This window comes from Cygnus atratus, chromosome 14 (assembly GCF_013377495.2).
Source record: "Cygnus atratus isolate AKBS03 ecotype Queensland, Australia chromosome 14, CAtr_DNAZoo_HiC_assembly, whole genome shotgun sequence".
NCBI classification, from domain to species: Eukaryota; Metazoa; Chordata; class Aves; order Anseriformes; family Anatidae; genus Cygnus; species Cygnus atratus.
This window is the reverse complement of record NC_066375.1, coordinates 14,695,886-14,718,119: the sequence shown is the minus strand read 5'-3', so window position 1 is coordinate 14,718,119 and position 22,234 is coordinate 14,695,886. Positions and strand designations below refer to the sequence as shown.

Genomic DNA, 22,234 nt, shown 5'->3' with positions numbered 1-22,234 from the left:
CGGTACCATAAAGCATGGTGCATAGGGTACGTGATGCTCCTCCGAGGTGGGATGGAGAGCTGACTGGCAGTTGGTGCTAATGGTCTCTGCTGCCAGCTCTGAAGCTGATTGCTGCAGTAAAATGGGTAACTTGTGGTTATTTCTTGTGTTCAGTGTTGGTACTATATCTGAAAGAAGGGCTTTGAACTCCTTATCTATAGAATGGCAACGATATATCCATTCTTACTGTCCTAAGGCCAAATAGATTAATGAAATGTAATTGCTTAATGGAATAATGGAAGGCACTCACCATATTAGCTGCATATAATTCAGTATGTAGTGGCCCAATGAAAGGAAAATTGCTTTTTTCCCATGTATTTTATAGTGCTCCAAGTGACAAAAACACAAGTGGAAAAGAGGAAGAATGTAAAGAACCTTTAACAGAAGATACTTAGACACAACAGTTTGTGGTGGTAAGTTAGCCGATGACAATGTCATTTCTGAACAGAATTGCATGGTACTGCATAGCAGAAGAGATCAGAAGGTGGCTATTATGACTTCTTTCTTTTCACTATTCGTACTGAGGCAGAGGTCTGGTACTTCTGTCCAACACAACCCAGAGAACACCATAGCTATGTGCAGTCCAACAGGCGCTGGAAATTGCCCATGCAATTTAGAAACAACTGCCCTAAGTTAATCAAATTTAGTGTCATTTGAACAATAATTTGCTGCTTAAGTTCTGGACATCAGGCAATCTTGTTATAGCGGGTTGTAAAGAATTTTATTTTTTTTTTCTGGCTTGGGGGATAACCCCTGTGTTTTGGGGAGCCTGGATATCGGTAACTTTTGTACAAGCATATGCCATACTTAAATAGTGTACTATGTTGTTTGTTGTTGCCTATCAAATAATACTTTGAATCAGCTGGTAGGGTTCACATGAGATGCCTGGTGAAATCCCCCGGTTTGAAGAGCCTCGTGTTGCATGTCCAAACCCCGAAGCTGTTCCCTTGCTGGAAGCTCGGCTCCCCAGTGTGCTGCTGCTGCCTGGGGCAAGGTGGGTCCTGCCTCCCTGCTGTGCCCACGCAGGGACACCACTTGCCTGCTCACCTGCATTGGGAATGGGAGGTTGAGAGGTGAGGCACTCACCTTTGGCTGCCCGTGCTCTCCAAACCCAGTCCTGTAAGGGTATCAAGCCTGTGCTGCTGTCAGTTACTCTCCCTCCAGAAAGAAGATGCAAAACACAGCATTGGAAAGGGCAGTGTTGCTTCTTTTTTTCCAGAATTAAATTGCTTAAAGGCAGGATTTAAAAAAAAAAAAAAAAAAAAAAGGGGAAATGTAATATGAAATGCCCTTTGTTTCTACATCACACCTGTTCTATAGGGAAAAGTTCACAATGTTTTCTTTCTTTTGCCAAAGTTCAGACTGATATAAGGAAAGCTTCCTTTCCTTAATATTATTCTTTTGTTGCAGAGGGTTACTGTAAGGAAGATTGTCATCTATAAATAATAGCATTGATCTTGTGTTCCCTAAAGCGGTTAAATTTTCTGTTGGAGCACAGTCCCAATATCTAGGCGTTTTATGTGCTTTGCTGTACGCCTTTCATGAAAGTAACACAATTACTTTTAGCTTTTCCTGTACCTGGGGAATTTTAATCCATTTCCAAGTAGCGCTGCCCCTAGAAGCTAACTGCAGATACATTGCGGGCTTATGAAACTGCTTCTGCTGTGATTACAAACTCACCGAGTGGCAGAGGCCATCGGGTTTGCCTGTGCACGGGGGGAGGCGTGCAGGATGCTGCCGCAGCGCCTCGGCTCTGGGTGCCAGCTGAAGGGTGCCTGTGTGGGGTGGCAGCTGAAGGGCATGGAGCTGTGTGGAGTTTGGCAGCTGCGCTGGCTGAAGCTTGCTGGGCCACATGGAAATAAAACCCTCAGCTGCTGCGTGTGTGGAGTGCAGGAGGGGAGAGCTGGAGGGAGAAGTGGCAGGAATTTGGGGAGGACAATTGATGGGCAATGGTCTCTTTCAGACATCAGAAGCCCTAACTTCCTATCTGGACAGAACAGAGGCAGAAATTGAGGTTATTTCCCACCTTCCCCAACTTTTCCTGCTGGTCACACTACTGGGTTGGAAGTCTTTTTATTCTGTAATCTTGGTCTTTATGATTCTGGTACAATTTTATTACTTTTTTTTTTTTTTTAATTGATAACTAAAGACTAAGGTTATCAAGTCTTAAGGCCCAGACACTGGTCAAGAGGAGCAGATCTTTGGGGCAGGCAAAGAGGAAAGCTGCTGTGATGCTTGGTCACTTCAGGGCCGTTTCTGCCCCCACTTGTGCCACAGGGCTGTTTCTGTTGGAGCAGCATCTTGGCACTGTGGCGTCCTGGTGGCATGAAACTGGCAATGCAAGTAGCTCTGGTGCCACGGGGACGTGTTTGCATCTCGGACAAGGGACAAATGAGCTGATGGAAATACCTAACACTCTCACACTCTGCTAAAGAGAGCCTACTAGCAGAGTTGTGTGTGCATATTTAAGTTTCGCAAAGAGAAAAGAGGAAGAAAACCTAAAAATAAAATATTCTTGGCCCTTAGGATGTGTACTCTACTGGAAATATATAAATAAGCTATATTTGTACACAAGCAGCTGACACCTGGAGTTCTTACCCAGCTTGTCCCTAAAAGGGAGGTTTGAGTATATACCAGCATAGGTTTGATTTAGGTTGCACAGGTTCAGTTAGAATACATTGGCTTCTTTTTCACCAATAAAAAGGTGACTTCTGTCAACAATTATATGTAAATGTAGAGAAAATCAATTGACATTGGATTTATTTTTTCCAATCATCTTGGTCCGAGTTTGTCACACTTCAAAGATGAGGATAGCAATGTTGCTGCTAGAGGAAATAGCACTGATTAGCTTTGCAGAGAGAAGAAACCAGCAGACCTCACTCTGTAATCGTCAGCTTTCCTTACTTTAACTGTACGTTTCTCCCCTGGACCATGTGGCTATCACTTCTGGTTTCTAGTTTCTTGGTTTCTGTGTTATTGCTGCTGACCTTGCACTGTTGCAAGAAGGAAAGGATGATGAACCAAGACAGAAACCTGTGATCATCCACAGAAATTGATGTTTGTGCATCCTGCTATCCGCAGGAACTGGCACTAGTACAGGAGAAGGTTCTGCAATACCAGGAGGCTTTGCTAGGAGGGAAAGGAATGAGTGCTCCGTTTAGGAGGTATGGTTTGGCTTTCTGCTTGATTTTAAAGTGAGAGAATTACGGAATGGTCACAGCCTAAATGTTCTGGCATGTCTGTTCCTTCAGGAAGGGATGTTCTGCTCTCCAGAGGGCAGCTGGAGGGCTGGGCGTGTTCAAAAATCCTCTCTGAGAGGGATGTCTGACCCAGGGCCTGGTGGGATTTCTTCTCTCTGATTTACCATTCTTAACCATGAATGCAAGTGTGACTACAGTAAGGATATTGCTTCTATTCTGCTAAATCCAGGTAGAATTTTTTTTCCCTGATCTGAAATGCAGCGAGTGCTGATGCTCACAGTTTGTAGCCTCCTTTTATAGATCCATTTGCTCACTACAGCGGCTTGCAGGAGGGAACCTTTGCAGCTGAGCAGAGACCTGTCCAGAGCGAGATGTTTGTTGCATTAAAAATAAGTACTTGAAGAATTGGATCCCGATAGTCTGTATTTCCTTTTGCTTGCAGGGCAAAGGAGCTGAACACTAAAAATTTGCTCTTGGTCTTCTCAGTCTCTTTTGGATGCTATGGCACTGTAATTGGGGAAGAGTAAGCAGGAATATATGATGAACAGCTTTAAGCCAAAGTTCTGATTTGCTAGAAAATGTTGGAACCAAAACTTTAGAACACTTCTCTTGCCTTTGTGCTATAGAATCTGCTGGAATATCTTACCCCTTCCAGGGTCCCTAGGGGAGCTTTTTTGTTATATAAAGTAGAGATGCCTTTGAGAAGGGACTAGAGACTGCCCGTCCCCAGCCTCAAATCAATGATCTGGGCTCAGAATATGGATACTTTCCTCTTTCCTGAGAGCGTATTGTTTTCTCTCATGGGTTTATTTGTGTGTGAAGTAGAAAAGCTCCAGCATGAATGAGAAATTCAGAGGTGCTTGTCTGTCATGTTGTAAAACTGAAGGGAATAGGAGGATGTGTGTGGACTTGGGAGGTGAACCTGCAAGGCCCCTGTCCAAAACTTTGCTTTGAATTAAGAAAAATATTCTTTTTTTGTTTGGGCTTGGCAAATAAATCCAAATCAAATATATTTTTTCAGCCTGCACACTAAATTATCAAGTGTTTGTACATGGCTAATTATCAATGGAGCCTAACAATGACTTAGGAAAACACAAAATTTTATGTTAAATTTTTACTGGTCTCATTTTGGGTGGAAACTGAGCTTATAAACTCTAGCCCTTCATTAGTGAGCTTCATTAACAGTGCTATGCACTTTACTGGGAACTTCTGAAACATTTTACAGGATTCGAAAGCCTCTTGATGAAATGTTATGGCTCGCTACTTTAGGGCACAAACAGTGGCGAGGTTTAATCTTTGTTATCTCCCTTTGTACTTGCTCAGCAGTTCTGCGTTCCCCTTGGATTTCATTGTTCTAAGCGAAATTATTTTATCTCCCTCAGGTTCTTTCAGTCTGCTGCTTTTCTCATTCGATTTTCAAGTGAAAGAGCTTCTTTTCAAAAAAGGGTAAAAACTGCTGCCTGAACTTTGTGTGCCACCAGTTAAGAAGCACTGCAGTATCCATGGGGAAAGCGTGTGAATGGGGGTGCTGCTGTGGTAAGCTTTGAACCAACCCTCAAGACAGTGCTCCTGATTTTTATTTTGGTGGGTGGTGGTGTCTCTAATGATAGTTGGATTGTTTTTAAGCATTCATCTATAAGGGTGGACGAATACTACGTGTAAAGCAGAATGTTAGTCTCCCTGGACTCGACCAACTGGAACTTTCACAACTTGGCTTCAGTGGCAGCAGGAGTTGTGCTGACAGCCTGCGCAGACCTTCAGCGGGATTATTTGAAACTTGGTGTGATCAGCTAAAGCGGGATTCTGACAAAAAGAAGAATCTGTAGCTGCAATATTTCTTGCAGTGCCTGGTTTGCTGAAAAGTGGCTAAGAGAAACTGGGGGAACCAAGCCAGTGCTCCAGTAGATCAGTGTCTGCAGCGTCTTTTCTCCAGCTGAGTACGGGTAACTTTCTGACTTACAGAGAAGCTCAAAGGGTAGTGAATGGGAGGGGACAGACCAAGTGCATCTGGTGTACAATGAGATAATTCGTATATGTGGTTAGGATTTGGCCCCAGTGCCCAGGTTCCCCCTGACAAGATAAAAGAAGGCTGCTGTCTGTTTTTCTGTGGGAGGTAATGAGGTTCTCGTACTGAAAATTATCATCGGGTATTACTGATACAGTAATTGTTGGAGGCTAATCAGGCTCGTTATGGAAATGAGAGCCAATAATATATTTATGTTACTTCCCCCACCCTGCCTGTGATGCCGATGCTCTCCAAAAAGCTTACGTATGGATTGCTAGCGCTGACACGGTAGGTGCAAGAAGTAGTGTGAGCTTCCTGTGTATGATCGTCCTTTTTGCCACATACAAAATAGCTGTGTGTATAAGGTGCCCTTTGCATCAAGTGTTTTATGTCTTGCAGTTGAATTCACAAGAGCAGTTTCTGCAAGGGTAATTATGCCAGGGTAACAGCTGCATGTGGGAACATCTCCATAGTTTCTTCAGTAAAATATTTTGGAAATAACTCCGGACATGCTAGCCAAAACCTCTTCAAAGTCTGGGCATACTGGCAGGTGTCTATCCTTGGGAACAGGCGAGAGACTTTTAGCAGAGATTTTGCAGGGTTTGCAAACTTCTTGTAGGATTTTAGAGCCAAGTGCAAGTTGGCAAAATGATCCATAAATGAATATAATTGAAACTTGGATAAAAAGACAGTTACAATTTGTGCTCATAGTTCAGAGCCTGCAGCACCTGTCTGCATGTTGTTCACCTGGTGAGACCACTTTGATGCCTAAAATAAGAAAATGGCATGAGTTTCTCATATGATGCCCCACAGCTTTCTTTCACAGACCAAAAAGCAAATGTATCTAAACTGTTAAAAAGCTGGACTCTGGCTGTGTTCCTTGGGTTGGTGTTTGGGAGGGGAAATGGCACAAGGACCAGAACCCCGTGCATGCCAAGGCCTCGTGACGGTGCGGCATCCTGCTGCCCTGACATATTGCCTCGTTGGCCTGTGTTATGTCACCATGGGATGCATCAGAGCCCCTTCCAGTTTCCTCATGTTCTACTGAGAGCGTGGGTGCTGAGAAAATAGCGTGTGCCCTCAGCAGGTGCTCTGAAAGAGGAGTGTTTTCTAATTCCTCCTATTTTTCTCTTTGCGTGTACAAGGTAAGGCTTCTTCAAAGCGTTGGCAGGCAGACAGATGCAGTTAACTGCTTCAGCTTTAAATTCACCAATACTAGGCTTACAAGCTCAAAGAGAGGTCTCTGCCAGACATATCTGTGGGGCAAAACAGGTGGTGTGCTTTGCACTAAAAATCCTGGCTTCCTGTAGTCTTCTCTCATGTTTTTCACATTGCAGCCTTCTGGAGATTCACACTGAGCCTTTTGGACTTGCTTCTAAGACTGAAGTCAGTCTTTTGAGTCCCTCCAGCAGAGTCTTCCCCCACTTACCACCTCAGGAGTCAAGGTTGCTGTTTACTGTCAGCTGGCTGGCTTTTTCTGACGTCCTTTAACATCTTCAGGCCTTGCCCATGTGACATGCGTAATGACTTTGAACTGCTGTTGTTTTGCTGCAGTTCTGAAGAGTGGTCAGTTTTTAAAAAGGGAAGGAGAAGTGGAGGAAAGAGTGATGCTTTTCCTGGCGACAGTGGCCCAAGTGAAAATAGACCAAAGCTTGTGATGCTTCTTGAAATTATCTTGACTGAAAACAGTGTGAGATCTCCAGCACCCACTGCTTCATACAGCATTTTAGGGGGATGCTGAAAACACCAGAAACAGGCTTGTGAGAGACAGCAAGAATTGGTGCTTTTGGCATAGGGTAATAAGGCCTAGAGAATTTTGAGAAGCAACACCCTTTGCAGACAAAAGGTATCAGCATGTGGAAGATGGTCTTACATTTAGCATAGTAGTTCAACAAAAAAAATACATGTGCTCAAGTTGTAAAAGAGGTGATGGCTCCAGGGCAGGCCTGAGATGTTGCTGGTGCGTGCTATGCCCTCTGAGCCTGCCGGTAGTCTTGTGTGAAGGCTTCCAAGTAAATGTGCTGCGATGCCTTTCTCTAATATCAAATGTCTTAAACCCAAAGAGCATTAGTCTGCAGAATCTAAACCCGAGAGGTGAAGGATGGCTTCCATACTGGAATAATGTATGTGTGGGTGCTGCTCAGCCGCCTCCTCTCTCTGATGACAACAGGCTTCAAACCAGGGCACATGGTTGCTGTCTTCTGCTGGCAGCCATGTTTAGGGGCTTTTTTTTTTTCTTTCCTTTGTGGATTGTGGTGTCTCTAATGATAGATTGTTTTTAAGTATTTATCTGTGAGGGTGGATGAACACTTGCCGTGCTGAATTTGACTGCTAGGACTTGTTGCTATAGGGGAGCTGGAATGGCCAAAGCATGTTTTTGATGCAAGTGTTTTTCTGCTATGTCATTACGACCACTGTCTATTCTACCAAGAAACAGAAAGAAGACCAATGGAAAAAGAACAACAGGAAAGAAGAAAAATTATGAGAAAAGAGTTTACTTAGAGAGGGAAATAGAGGATGATAGGGAAGATCAGAAGAAATGAACAACAGTATTCGTGCTTCCTTTTTCATGCCTGTGACAGCTGTGGAGCGCAGTAATCAGGACTCTGTGGGGATGATATCTGGCTAGGAAGATTAGTAACAGGAATCAAAATTTGTCATAAGACACTGTTGAAAGCCGATGTTTCCATAAGTACGTGTTCAGATCACACCCCTCACTGAGCTTTGCTTATCTCTAAGCCTGCGAACGGCTTTTGGAAATGGATGCTTTTTTGATTTTTATTCCCCAGTATACTGCAAAGAGGTAGATAAGGAGCTGAAATACTTAAAAACTTCTTTGTCATCCATCACTCCATCTGGTCCAGGGCTTAGTGCGTGTACCTGATCCTTCTCTGCTTCTGCTGTGCCACAGAGCTAAACCTTCTGGGACATGTTGGGCCTGTCGGGTTTATCTGGAGTCTGAAATGGGGGCAGCAGTGTGAAATCAGGAATTGTCTTGATTTGTTGAACCTTTTGAATTTGGCTTCTCTCATTAATTGCTTCAATTGCAAAGCACACTGCCTGCTAAGTAAGCTGGTGGAGAGTCTGTCTGTTACCCATGTGGCCTCTGTAACGGCAGGATAAGCACAGCTATTGCCAGGTACCCTCAGCTGAACAAGGGAACCCAGTTTTGAGGATAACCTGTGGTTAACTGGAGATAAAATCTTTGTTCACAGTGAATGGGACTGGTCTCTTGTACAGATGTCTGCTAGTAGCAAATCCTAACTGATATTTAGGTTTACACTGTCTGTTTAAAAGATCTGTATTATTTTTGAGGAAATAGTAAAGCTGCGTGTTTAAAACCTATTTAGGACAAAAATCTGAGTTTTGTGAATACTCTGTGTGTTTTTTTCCAAAGTGCAGATAGCAAAACACTACTTTATGAAAATCTTTTTTTTTCCACACTTACTGTTTCAAATTCTTTCCTGAGAAACTGTGACCCCAGTTTTGAATTCCTCCTGTTTTGTAGGCATATTCTTGACTTGCAGGTTGAAATTTACTGGGCCAAAATAGCTTCTTTCATGAGGATGAAGCAGGAAATCAAAATACTAGGTTTGCTGAGGGATGTTGATGGTATTTTATCAATGATTAAGAAGGGCACATCCTAAGTGGCTTAAAAAGTAAGGTAGGATGAGGAAAATGCACAGACACTGGCAACCACTATAGGAAAATTAGGATATCTGCTTATATTTGGTATTTTGTATTTAGAGTAGCACAGAGCCTTTTGGATTTGGGAAGCACAGTATGTTTCTGTGAACACAGCCAAGACTTCAGGTATCTTATCTGTATTACACTGATACTTGCTGTCCCTTAAAAATGGGTTTAAATATGGGGAAAACAAACAACCAAACAAAAAAAAAACACAGAAATTGTTCTTTGCCCCTTGCCACCTGGGCTGCTAAATGAATCTGTGCCACTAGGATTATAAATTACTGTCACGGTCACTTGAGTTGGTTATGGGGTCTTTAAAGCTGGTTGGCTCCTATCACCGGGGTGAATGCGTTTGCCTTGATGTCAGGGATTAGCAGCTCTGGTCCTCAGCTGAAAGGGGGGATTTACCAGCGGTGAAGGATTCCAGGTACTTGGTGACAGCTTGCACTGCAGAAGATCAGAGTCCATGGTGCTTGTATTCTTTTTTTTTTTTAAATAAAAGTACTCTTTAATCTTTGAAAACTTATTACATAAAGGATGTTACAGAAGAGAGCGTACAAGAGGATGGATTGGTTTGGCTGGAGCTGTATGAGTTCTAGCATAGTACAGATACCTCCTTACTTTCCTTTTGTAAATACATTGATTGGGAGGAGGGGAAGATGGTGTAAATGTTGTATAAATATGATTTGCAGTGAACAGGATTAGTCGGTAGCTGTGACTTTTTGTGCCGAGGATGCTAAGCTATGAGGTTGTGCTGGCAGGGAAAATTCCCCAGAAACCCTTATATAACAAAAATTGCATTCATCCCAGGCTCTCAGATGCTCGAGGAATGTCTAATGAGCTGGAGGTGGTGCGATCCCGCTGAAGGCTGCTCAGAGTCTTGGCTTGCCTTGATGACCTGGTGCAGTTTTAGGCAGTGGGGACATTAGCACTCGTTGGGGTGGTAGGTGGTACTCCTCCTGGCCTCCAGCACAGAAAGGGCTGCCCACGCGGGCTGCGGTCAGCAAAATTTTCGTTTCTGGTTTCTTCTGAGATGGTGGAGGTGGTTGGAAAGAGCCTTTAGGATGGAGCAGGATCTGTGGAACAGCTCCACAAAACTGGGAACGTTTTTTCATGATTGTGTTTTTAACCCATTTGTTGTGCTTAAGTTATTAGCCTCAGTGCAGGGCAGCTGTACTTCTGAAACTTGTACTTGTGAAACTCCTTTTTGCTGAAATGCAGCAGTTGAGCATGCATACAATTTTTATTCTCTGCCATTGCTCTCTTCAGAAATGAAGGAAAAAAGGGACTCTGAAGTTCTTTACATTAAACTGGTTTTAAAGATCTTTGGTCCGTCAGTGCAAAACGGAGTCTGCGGAGACTTGGCCCATAATTTGTTTTACTATTTAATTATTTATGGTCACTAATTGATGTTAATTTGAAGAAGCTGCTTTCAAATTTCAGCAGTTTTCAGGAAGTGATGTATAGACCTTTTTATTACTAAGATGAATTTGCCTGTCAGTTAAGCTCAAGAAGCTTGCTCGTGAAAGTTGCACGTTTAATATTAATCAGAATTATTGTCTGGTATTGCAGCTACCTTTTCCATAAGAATGCCGAGAGAGAACTTAGTGTTGTTTCTGTTGGCATTGTTTTCCTCCTTTCCCCCTGCCTCCCCTTCTCTTGCATTTTTTCTTCCTCTTCTGAAATCAGCAAACGTTTCTTCGCACTGCCTGGGGATTGTTTTCTGGTAACACATCCTCCGCAAAGAGCACTGTGCCTCTTTTTAATGGATACCAATGACACAAAATCAGTCTTAGATGTGTAAACACCTGCTGCACTCTGCAGATCTCACATTAGTTTATTCTGTTTTGTTCTTGGTTTTCTTATTACACTACTCATGTTTCCACGTGGGAGACGTTCTTTGTCATATTGTTTTGAGACTGCGCCTCCCTAAGCAGGCTGCTCCATGTAACACTTTTGTGAAATTCTTATTTCTTTAATCCCCACAATTTGGACTTTTATGTGACAATTTGTATTCGGTGTAGATATAAGTAAGGAGCCAAGTTATTCTGTGAAAGCACCAGGTCCTTTCAGCACAAAGGAGATGCAGAAATTGTTTGCTCTCTCAAATCTTGGGAATCTTGTTACAGCCTCTCTGACAAGGCGTTTCAAACCAAAAACATCTTAAAGAGGAAAAACCTGCACAGTTTCTTGTAGTCAGATGTTGCTCACTGATCTGGAACTGCAAAATTTACAGCTTTTAACACTGAAGCTAGGTTAGCCTCTGAATTGAGTAGATAATACTTGCCTGTATAACAAAGTTGTTGAATATTTTGACTTGCATTTTTTAAGCTTGAGCTCTCTGATTTGGTTCACACGAATTTAATTGCTGTTATTTTAACTACCTGTGTTACTTGAGAAAGATTTTTCAGTAAAGTAGCCCGCACTTCCAAAATTAGTCTCATCTAATTACATTGGCACTTTATTTCTAAGAACAATTTACCTACTGAGGATCAAAAGGAGCAAAAAAAAGATCTTTCTGCAGCGAGGTGTATTTGTCAGTATCTACGTATGGGAAAACATGCCTAGCTTTCTTCTGTCCTTTTTAAGCAGAGAGAAAAGTCAGCAGATGAGTTGGTAGAAAGGAAGCATAACGCTAAGCGATGAGCGGGGCTGAGGGAGTTGAGCAGGACACGGAGGGGTCCCAGCTGCAGAGGGTGGTGAGGGCGACCAGTGTGTGCCTGCGCACAGCGGCCGAGCTCTCAGCGTGGTGGGGTGTCCATCCCATTGTCTTTTGTTTTGGAGTTGAACTTGGCTGATTTTGCTTCATACAAGCAATGCTATTCTTTATGCCAAAATATGGCTCTCTGTGTTTTAGGAATAGTAGTATTTAATGATTGCAGGCCACCCATCTGTGGTCTTCCATTTTACCCAACAAGCTGTATGGTCTGGGAAGCATTAGATTTTACTTCACCTGGCCTTCAGTTTTTAAATTTCATTGACTGTTACAAATACTGGAGATCGCTGAATGGCAATGGATTGCCCACAAGCAAGGAGCTGTTGCTCCCGACCTGAGATGCCCCTGGTGCAGTGGGGCAGCTGCAAAACCTGTGTCAGCTGTAGCTTGCTTTGCCTCACAACTGGAACAGCACAGCGGCATCAGGGAGGTGCTGTGCCCGGTTGCTTAGCTCTGTGGGGTTGCAGGGCTTTTTAATCAGGAAAGAAGACGATGGCTAACGTGGCAGTGCTGTTGCCTGGTTTCTCAGGAAGCAGACCTCCAAAGGCTGTGCCATGTCGTGCCTGCTTGCAGCTGCTGGCAGGGCAGGAAGAGCAGCAAGCAACACGAAATCGAAATATCTAGAGTGGTGGCAGTGTGCTGTGGGACTGAACATCCTAAGAAAGTGTCATAGTTTCGTTGGGGATTTGGGTTGAGAAACCCAGTCACTAGTTAAAAGAAGTGAAGGAAATAATGATGAATATTTATTAAAGGAAAAAAATCTGGATGTCAGAATTGGTAAAGGATGAGTGTCTTTTCCACGTGCACACAGATAATATTGAGAGGATTATGAGCTTACTCAAGAGTTCCCAGGACTCCAAGCAAGGACAATCCTTCACAAAGATGATGATAATAAAGTTTCATTTATTCCCTTTTTTTCTAATATTAGTATTCTAGTAAGCACATGGACATCCAAGTATGTTATGTATGATGTACAGTTATTTTCTTATTCAGGTACTTTCAACAGGATCAATTTGAGATTCTGTGTATGTTGGGAAAATTTACTGTCCTAAGCAATATTAAAGCATGTGCTGTTAGAAATGAAAGTTATGAAATAAAACATAAATTTAGTATATATCCACCTTCAAAAGTTATAAAATAATGAGAACAAGGCTGTTGTTGTCTCCTGTGGTAGTTGTACAGGTGTTGGTAGGAACGAAGGTAACTTGCGGCAGGCTTGACACAGCAATGTGACCAGCCAAGTGTATAAGACACAAACATGTCTTTCAGCTGGGTGTCCTGGCAGGTGATGGAACCAGGTGGAACCTCCACTCATGCTTCAAAAGAGGCAAAACAGTGGTGGTTTTTTTTTTTATGTGTGTTTTGTGTTTGGTTGGTTATTCCCTCACCCAGTTTTCCAGCAATGAAGGATGTCACGAGGCAATGAGGTCCAGCAGTCTGGCTGGTTAAGTGTTGGAAAAATAAACAGAGAACTGGCAGAATATATTATCTGAGCCATCAACACGGTGCTGGAGACAAAAAGGATAGTGTAAATGTATTGGGCTGTTCTTACATAGAAGACGTGGCATTAATCTGTCAAAATTGTCCAGATAAATTCATCCTCTGTTGTGTGAGAGTTCCAGTGAGATGTCAGAACCACTCTCCTTGTCTTACATTGCAGAATGTGTGCATACCCCTCACCTGACTGGCTAACAAAAACCTCCGTCTTGCTCAGGCCCTGTCAAACAGGAATCCAGGCCTGCTCTGAAGCCAGGCTTCCTGGTAGCAGGATTAACCTCTGTAGAAAGGAAAAGGAATATTATCCTGGCTTTCACCTGCCTTCATGTGCTTGGATCAGAGACTCTTCAGCACCCAGTGCTGCTCTGGGAAGCAAGCTGTGCATGTGCTTTGTCGTCTTTAGGAGATGAAGGACAAACCAGCTCCTGGGTCTGTCTGGTGTTGGCTTTCTCCTTAGCATGTCTAGCAACAGCCCCACAGCCCCTCCTTGTAGGAGGAAATTGCTGTCGGTAAAATGTGTTGAAACACCACTGTGAAGATGTACAGGCACCAGGAGCGTGTGGCCTGCGGCTCCAGGGCCTCCTCGGCGAGTCGGGCCCTGCGGCATGGCCTGGTATGAACGCCTGCCATTAGGGGCAGAGCTGGGGAGGCCTTTGGGCAAAATCTGTCTTGCTCTTCTGCACCCATTTCAGCTAGTCTGCCTTAATTGGTGAGAAATGCACAGACGTGGGCTCCTACAGGCACAAAACGTGAGGCTGGCCTTGCCAGGCCTTTGCATGGGAAGCCTGGTGGGTGCCAAGGTATCATGGTGTCTGGGACAGGGGCGGTGCGAATGGACACTACTTCGGGAGTCAGGCACGGTGACCGAAAATAAAGCGAGGAAGAATATGTACAGCCTCATCTGAAAAATAGACAAGATTTTTGTGTTTATTCTGTCATAAAAATAAAAAATGCCAGCTTTTTTTTGATCAAAAAATCTAGAATAATTTTTGTGTCCTAAGTAATAATTTTAAAGCGTTTGCCTTTGAGTCTTTATTCTATTAGAGTTCAAGAAGTGTTTGGACAATGATCTCAGACACACGGTCTGATTTTTTTGGGTGATACTTTGAGGACTCAGGAGCTGGACTCAGTGACCCTCGTGGGTCCCTTCCCACTCGGAGATTCAGTGGTTCTGTGATGTGTCTGCATGGTGTTCGAACCAACAACTTGGCTGGATTGCCCAGATGTGCTCCTGCTCCTTCGCACATTTCAAAGAATTGAAAAGGAGGCACCATCTACTGCTCTCGTGCTGAGCGACTGAAGTCCGGAATTAATGCTTTCAGGCTTAATACAATTTTTTAACAATTAGTTTTTGTGTATGAATTTTTTATATTTACAAATTGCATTTTATATTGGTGCAAGGAAACAAGCCAAATGTAAAATAAATAGATTAACTCTGCTTCTAAAACAAGTGTCAAAGGTAAAAAATTATTAAAGCACTGAGCTTGTTTTTTGCTGATCAGCCTCACACTGAGTGGAAAAATGAGCAACATGAGTTTTTTTAATTATTTTCTTGTGGGAATGTACTCGTTCCTCAGCTATAGGCTAGTTGTCAGTTTGTGGGCACAAACCTCCATTAAAGTGTGTTGCTCTGAAGCTCTGATGTACATAATTGAGCAGCGAGCCTCATAAATATCCTTTTAAATATTTACTCAGTTATAATTTAATTTTAATCTTATTGGTGTGTACCATTATGTTTGAGCGTCTTTTAAATCAGTATCTCAGTTCTGTAAAAAGGAAGTGTTCAGGTTTTAGTATTACATCAGTGGTATAATGCAGGCTAAATTAGTTTACATCTCTGTGTTCAGAGGCTTTAAAACACTGTCTCTGCTGAAATATGCATGCAGTAATTGAGATGGATAAAAAAATACTTTGAATAAAAATTAGAGAGGTGAATGGAAGCCTAAGTGTGACTGTACTGCCTTGAACTAAATGAATTCTTTCAAGTAGTTCAGATGAAATCTTGATATTATGGAATAGTACTGTGCATGGCAACTGGGGAATAAAGCTAGGTGTCAACGGAAGTTAAAACTGAAGCCACAAGGAAATGTTGCTGCTTGGATGCAAGAAAGTGCAAATAACCAGGAAACAAGCTTTAAAATCCAAGCGTTTTTTGTCTCGGTCTCAGATTGCAGCATTCTTAACCATCCGGAGAGTCTGTTGCCCAGACTCGAAGCTTCTGTTGAAATTTTGCATTCGATGCTATAAATTGACTTCTTACTTAATGTTAAACCAAGGAGTTGTTGAACAGCAGCTATAATTGAAGGTGTAATTTTGTATGCATTAAGAGTTATGTGTAGGAAAGCATGCAAATCTGGAGGATGCTGTAAATGATTTCAGTGGTACTGCTTTATGGAGCTGTGTTTACCCATTACAATGTGACTACTTTTTACCAGACAGTGAAAGCATTAAAAAAAACTTGTGTGTACTCTTGTGCTTTTCAAAAACTTGGCTTTAGCGTGCATTAAAACACTGAGTAGTAACTTAAAACAGTAAATCTCAAATGATATTTGAAAGGGTCGCCTGCTTTTTTAGTTTATTACAGAGAAGTGCCAAGTGAGTGCTCAGCTACAGGTCTGTGTTAGTACCCTGAGACATTGTTTGCAAATTTTATCATTGCTTATTTACACTTCTGTCTGCTCATATCTAAGGCATGTGAAGATAATCTTTCTTTTGCACTTCAAATATTTTTCTTTCGAAATGTCACCAAACCACATGCCTTTGCATGCGGCAGTATATCTGTATTAGTAGCAAACAGATCAATGCCTTCGAGTAAAACATCAAAAGGGCGTTCACTTAATGTATTTAACTTCATTTCTTTGTTTTTGAGCTTTCTAGCTATTTTTATTACATTGGTTCGGCTTGTTCTGTATAACTGCATTTGTTTGCAGCAGAAGACACAAGCACAGCATGATAGGGGTACCAGCCAGGACGATTAGTGGAGAAGATGCTGTTATGTGGGCTTCAGTGACCCAGGGCTAGGTTCCTTGAGGAAGTGGCACTGTCTTCGTGAGCCCATCTCCAGTTGTCCTTTGTCTCTGTGCTGTTGTTGCAGGGCCAATGCGGAGTGCAGGTTGCTCCGGTGAGCCTGTGTGCACTGTGTTCACTGCTGCCACCTCTGCTGCTCAGGTGCGTGTGTGGTCCGTGCGTGGGAGCAAGTGACTCATGCCAGGTCGTTTGCTGGGGCCAGCAGTGAGGTGAGCTCATGTCCGGGTGCTTGGTCCCAGCTCTGTTGGGTAGCCCAGCAAAAATCTTCTCCACAGGGTTCTGTGGCCAGGAAGGCCAACAGCTTCCTGGCTTGCCTAAGAAACAGTGTGGCCAGCAGGGCTAGGGAAGTGATTGTCCCCCTGTACTCAGCTCTGGTGAGGCCGCACCTCGAGTACTGTGTTCAGTTTTGGGCCCCTCACTACAAGAAGGACATGGAGGTGCTCGAGCGAGTCCAGAGAAGGGCAACGAAGCTGGTGAGGGGTCTGGAGAACAAGTCTTAGGAGGAGTGGCTGAGGGAGCTGGGGTTGTTCAGCCTGGAGAAGAGGAGGCTCAGGGGTGACCTTATCGCCTTAAAGGAGGCTGTAGCGAGGTGGGGGTTGGTCTGTTCTCCCACGTGCCTGGTGACAGGATGAGGGGGAATGGGCTAAAGCTGCACCAGGGGAGGTTTAGGTTGGATATTAGGAAGAACTTCTTTACCGAAAGGGTTGCTAGGCATTGGAATGGGCTGCCCAGGGAAGTGATTGAGTCACCATCCCTGGAGGTCTTTAAAAGACGTTTAGATGTAGAGCTTAGTGATATGGTTTAGTGGAGGACTTGGTAGTGTTAGGTCAGAGGTTGGACTAGGTGATCTTGGAGGTCTCTTCCTACCTAGATGATTCTGTGATTCTTGCTTCAGTCAGGAAACCAGGGGGACAGTGTGCTCTGCTTAATAACACCCACTGGTGGGTAACAGGGTCATCAGTCACAATGCTGCTTGTGGTGGTTTTCTTTCTTTAAACACGCTCTACATGGAAGACGTAGTTGTACCAGGTTGTACATCCTGTGGGTGGCTTGCAGGTGAGGGAGGAGAAGCAGCGTAGCCCTGCCTTCTCCCTGCCCTCCTGGAAGGTGATGCTGGGGTCTGTCCCCTCCAGACCTGCAGTGACTGCTGCTGAACCCGCTACTGGCTCTGCTCAGGCTGAAATCCCCCTGGAATTTGGGGTTCTTGGGAACAGGATCTGTAAGAAGGGGGGTGCAGAGAAAAATACATGAAAACGCTCCCTTACCTTCAGTTACGGTGGTCTGCCTAAATGCATCTATAGCTCAGAGTGGTGGAAAATGAGTCGCAATCACCACTCATCAGGCTGCTCAGCTGCTTTTTTTGGTGTTTTCCTAAGCCCTTTAGGAAGGAGGTGGCTAGCAACCCTGCTCCTCTTGCTGGCTGACACAAGGAGACCAGGAAGGGCAAGTGGAGAGGAAGCTGAATGTGAGCCCTGCCTCAGGGACTCTGTGCACTAGGTCCTTCTCCACCCTGAGTTTTTTTCCCCACCAAGAGGCAGTGCTCCCTGTGAGGTCGGGGAATCGTCCTGGTGCCTTGCACACCAGTTGGGAAATGGGAATTTACTTTGTCTTTCAGGTACTCGGGTAAAGCTTTTTTATGCCAAGTGTGTGTAGGTAGATGTGAGAGAATAGACCTGTGTGTCAGGCAGCAATAACAGGAATCCTTTAATTAATAAATGAGTAGCTTTTATCTGTCTGAATAACAATTATAAGGGAGGAAATGACCAGCTCTAAAACCCACAGCTGCAGCATGCCAGCAGGACTGCTCAGTCTGTAGTTTTGATGCTGCTCACCCAAAGTCACGCAATTTTCCGTTGTCCTAGAACAGCTGCAATCCAAGCAGCATGCCCCGTTCCGCTGATCCCATCTTGGGATCTCTTGGCTTCAGCAGGGATCCCCAGCCCAGCCGGGTGCTCGCAGGGCAGCCGCAGTAGTGCCGGGCCCTGCGGTCGCCCTGAGCAGAGCTGGGCTCAGCCTCCCAAGGGGCTCCCTGGGCAGTGGGCGTACTCTGAGTGATGCCTTTCTGAGTCGCTTTGTGCACCTTCCTGCTGGTAGAAGCAGTCTTTTCCTTCATTTTCCTTGCCCCCCGACCCACTTTATGTGCCATGAGTAGACACCTGAAGCACCTTTATTTCCAGAGCTGGATGGAGGCTGCTGCAGAAGGGAAGGCTGCAGCTCCAGCAAACACAGTGAGGCTCAGGCTGTTCCACCAGGGGTGAACGTGTTGAATTTGCAGTGCTGCTTGCAGAAGTATTTGCTGTGAGGAAATATTTCCTGATGGGAGCTATGTTGTTGGAGAGCCCAGCTGCATGCAGACCCCTGGAAAGTGCTTAGGAACCCGCCGGGCATCCAGCTTGGTGTTAGCGACGCGCCTGTTTCTCCTGGCCCTTGCCAAGGGAGGACACCATTGCATCACACACATCTGTATCTTATCTGAACATTAGCAAGCAAATGGAGGAGTTGTGAGCTTCGGTCTCTCTATTTTTTTTTCCTTTAATGGATTCTACTGTGTGAAAAGTTTATCAGGGGAAAAAATGGTTAGGTGTTCTTGGATCACCATAGCTGTAGGATCCTTTCTCACCTGCACAAAGAGAGCAGAAGCTCCCCTGAACTACGTGTTGCTGTGCTATGTCATTTGCTGGTGAATGATGCGATTTGGCTGAGGCAGGACAGAGGCTGATGCCACCGAGGTGCCGGATGCCTCGTCCAGATCCACCCTGTGCCTTGCTACGAGAGAGGGAGCTTACGTTTGCCAAATATTATTCTGTGCTCGCAGCAGCAGTCTGCCTCTTTCAAATGAAGATTTATGTTTTAGCCTGCATTAGCTGCTGAGGTTTCTAAAGAACTTGTTATTGAAGGCTGTGGAACTCAGTAAAATTGTCGCTTTTCTTTTCCTGGGTTATATTGGCTTGGGTATTTGAAACAAGTACTTTTATCATAAGTTTCCAGTTTGGTCCCAGGAGAAAGAGTGTGGGCTGTAATGCGTTCATGGGGGAAAAAAACAGCAAACTCTTTTAACCTTCGAGTGGATGCCCTTGACTACTCAGTGCTAATTTTCATTAATATTGATAACTGTAGATTACGCTCTGTCAATGCTACAACTCCAGAGTGAGGTATCACATGTTTTATTGAAGCATTTTCTTTCCCGAATATTTAGCTACCATGTCATTCAAGATCCTTTTACTGGTAGAGAGAAATTCTTCTGTGTGTAGATCTGTAATACCATAGTTTTAAAACCTCACCTAGTAAAACAATTGTTTTTAATAGTACAAGTCATCTGAAGTATTTTACAAGTTATGCAAATGTGGATAAACTTTCAGGATTCATGGCTATGCATTTGGCATACCACGGTAAAATGCTGTAGCTTTCAAGTACAGGTTTGGGGCTGCTGCGTGAAACTTTCCTGTGAACACGGACCTGGTGCTATGTCGGTGTGCAAATTGGGGCAGCAAGTAAGAAGCTGCTCTCCCTCCCGCAAGAGTGCAATTGGATTAGCTACTGGAGCTGTTCCTCAGAGCTCCTCGTCTGTGTTGAGCCCTGCAGGATGGGGAAGCACCGCACTGTGCTGCCAGCTTGCTCGGGCTGCCCGTGAACAGCACTGGGTCTTCCGTTGTGCCTGCAGCACTTAGAGCAGCCCTGGGCTTTGCGTTAGGCAATTAACCTGCTTCTCAGCTGTGTACTGCACATGCGCTACAGACACGGCTCATTCATGCGTTTATTGGGGTAGCCCCACTGTTGCGGACAGTGGCATGCTGGATGTTTACAGTTTTCAGAAAATAAATCTCAGAAGACAGCAGATGGGAAAGTGGAAGCATTATTAGATTTACTCCAGGAGCTGAAATGCAGAGAGAATGAATGCCTTCTGTACAGCAGGTTTGTATGCTGAGCTCGTGGCCAACTTTGGCTGCAGAGCATCGCTTCTAACCATCTGTAGTTTTGTACAGGCAAACCTTATAGGAAAACCACTGGCTTCCTGGTTGGGCGGAAAAAACAAACAGGAGAGAGACTATATGCTTATAGAGAGCTACTATATACTTTTCAATACACATCAGTTTACAGCATCTTAGAAAACCCAGATAAATATATGTTTGAATAATTTATTGGACTCAAGAATTAGAGATTTCTATAGTTATGTAGGAGAAAATTATTTCCAAGAGAGAAATTACATGTTGCATTGTCAAAATGACAGGTTTTGTTATTGCATCTTACAAAAACTGCTTACCTGTGTGTGCCAGAAATCAGTGGTCGGCACCTCATTAAATATTTCAGTGCTACCAAAATTGTGCTTTAAATGAGACAGGCTACTATTGAGCGCCCTCGAGAACTCTGCTTGAGGAGGGAACAGCTACCTTCTGCTCGAACTTGAGAAATCTCCTGTTGTTGCAGATGGAGACACCGGGGGCTTGTAAGGAGCATTTTGGCTTCCAAGTGCCAGCCAGTCTTTGTTCTCCAAGGTTAGAAGAGAATATTTTTCCTAGATACTGTCGTCTTTCCTCCAGCAGTGGCTGGGTTTTTAGTACTGGGATTCTTCTTTAACCCAGGAAGTTGGAGCATCCTGAGGTATTGCTGCAGTCAGGCGTGAGGAAGACAAGGAAACATGGGAAAAATGAAGAAAGCTGTGCTGGCTCAAATAGATGCAGTGAATTCAGTGCAAGCATCTTTGACAATTGAATAGTAGGTGCAAATTTTCTACATTATTAATACTAAGTTGGTTCAGTTGGAGTGGCCATTGAAGAAACCAGAGCTACCTGTGAACAAATCATTTTGGAAAGTATTTGAAAACTGGATTTCACTTTGGGCCTTCAGAGGATGTCAGTAATCCTAGTCGAGCAGTTTTCATGCCTTTTGTTCTCTGGGCAGTATTTATTTCACTGCAAATTTGAAGAAACTGTGTTATTACAAATAAAATGAGTCATGCTTAAATATTTCAAGTGGAACAATTCTATATGTAGTTTAATTTCATGCACTAATACTTTTCCTTAGAGAAAGTCTTGAGTTTTCAAAACCCTTAAACCTGTGGGACTTTTCACTTTACTGACGTTATGCTAGAAATGATATAGTGAAAACCAAGCCATTCTTGCAAGTAGGGTTCTCAGATTAGATACCCTAATTATGTCCTTTTATGCCTATTGTAAGTCAAAAGGAATTTGTAGAACACAGAGAAGAAAACAATGCAAACCACCCTTATTTAAATGTATATGTATGTATGTATTGTGGAACACTGACTATTTTCATTAATGATTTAGGGTGAGAACAAGATTTGCCCTTCTAATATCACATTTCATGGTGAAAGTTGGAAGTCATCTCCTGTGTTCACAGCATCTTTTTCAATTAGTTACTTAATGGAAGGATTTAAGTGGAAAAAAAATATATTGGGCTTTTGGTCTCTCCGGGGTTATTGTTCTGTTTTTCAGGTTTTTTTAACAGCTCTATTTCTCAGTGCCAAACACTTGAAAAACTATTGAAGGGTCTGTGGAACTAAATGTGGGCAACCTGGGCTCTCTATGGATTTAGATTGGACTGAAGTTTGGAGAACTTCATTAACAAAAAGCAGAGGATCTTAAGAGTGCCTGATGAGCTTTTGACACCTGGGAGCTCTGAACCCAAAGCATCTTGGTACCTTCTGTTTCTAATTGCCTTCCAAATTCACTCTTCACCTGGTTCCCCAAGCCGATGTGAGCTCTGCAACCAGGCAAGAACAAGGGACAAGCGTCCCCTTGGGTCCAGTGACAGGGCTGTAGGACATCCTGCCACGGTCCTCAGTGCTGGTGCAAAGGATCCCTTGAGCACATCACCAGTCCGGTGACTTGTTGTATGGCAGGTCTCACTTTCAGTCAGGTCAGCAAACTAGAGGATTCATTGCCTGCTGCCTGTGACCTCTGGGTTGGGAGAAGGCAAGGCGTGGGCTGGTCAAGGGTCCCTTCATGACCACCCCTGAAGAGAGCGGCCAAGCCCCAGTTGTTTTGGCTGCTGCTAACTCCCTGCTTCGTGTGCTGCTGAATAGAAAGGGGTACAGAAGGA

The 22,234-nt window shown here is 43.9% G+C and overlaps 1 protein-coding gene across 3 annotated transcripts in view; it reads left to right on the top strand.

Moving 5' to 3' along the window:
• The window catches only part of KCNIP1 (potassium voltage-gated channel interacting protein 1), a 372,180-nt gene that overhangs the window by 40,553 nt on the left and 309,393 nt on the right, over positions 1–22,234 (top strand). Inside the window, exon 1 of one of the 3 annotated variants that reach the window (XM_050713580.1) lies at positions 4,701–5,182. The exons of the other annotated variants lie outside the window; for them this stretch is intronic. The gene's annotated coding sequence lies outside the window, so the exon portion shown is untranslated. Of the gene's footprint in view, positions 1–4,700; positions 5,183–22,234 lie in introns of those variants that run through there. 3 annotated transcript variants of the gene reach the window in all.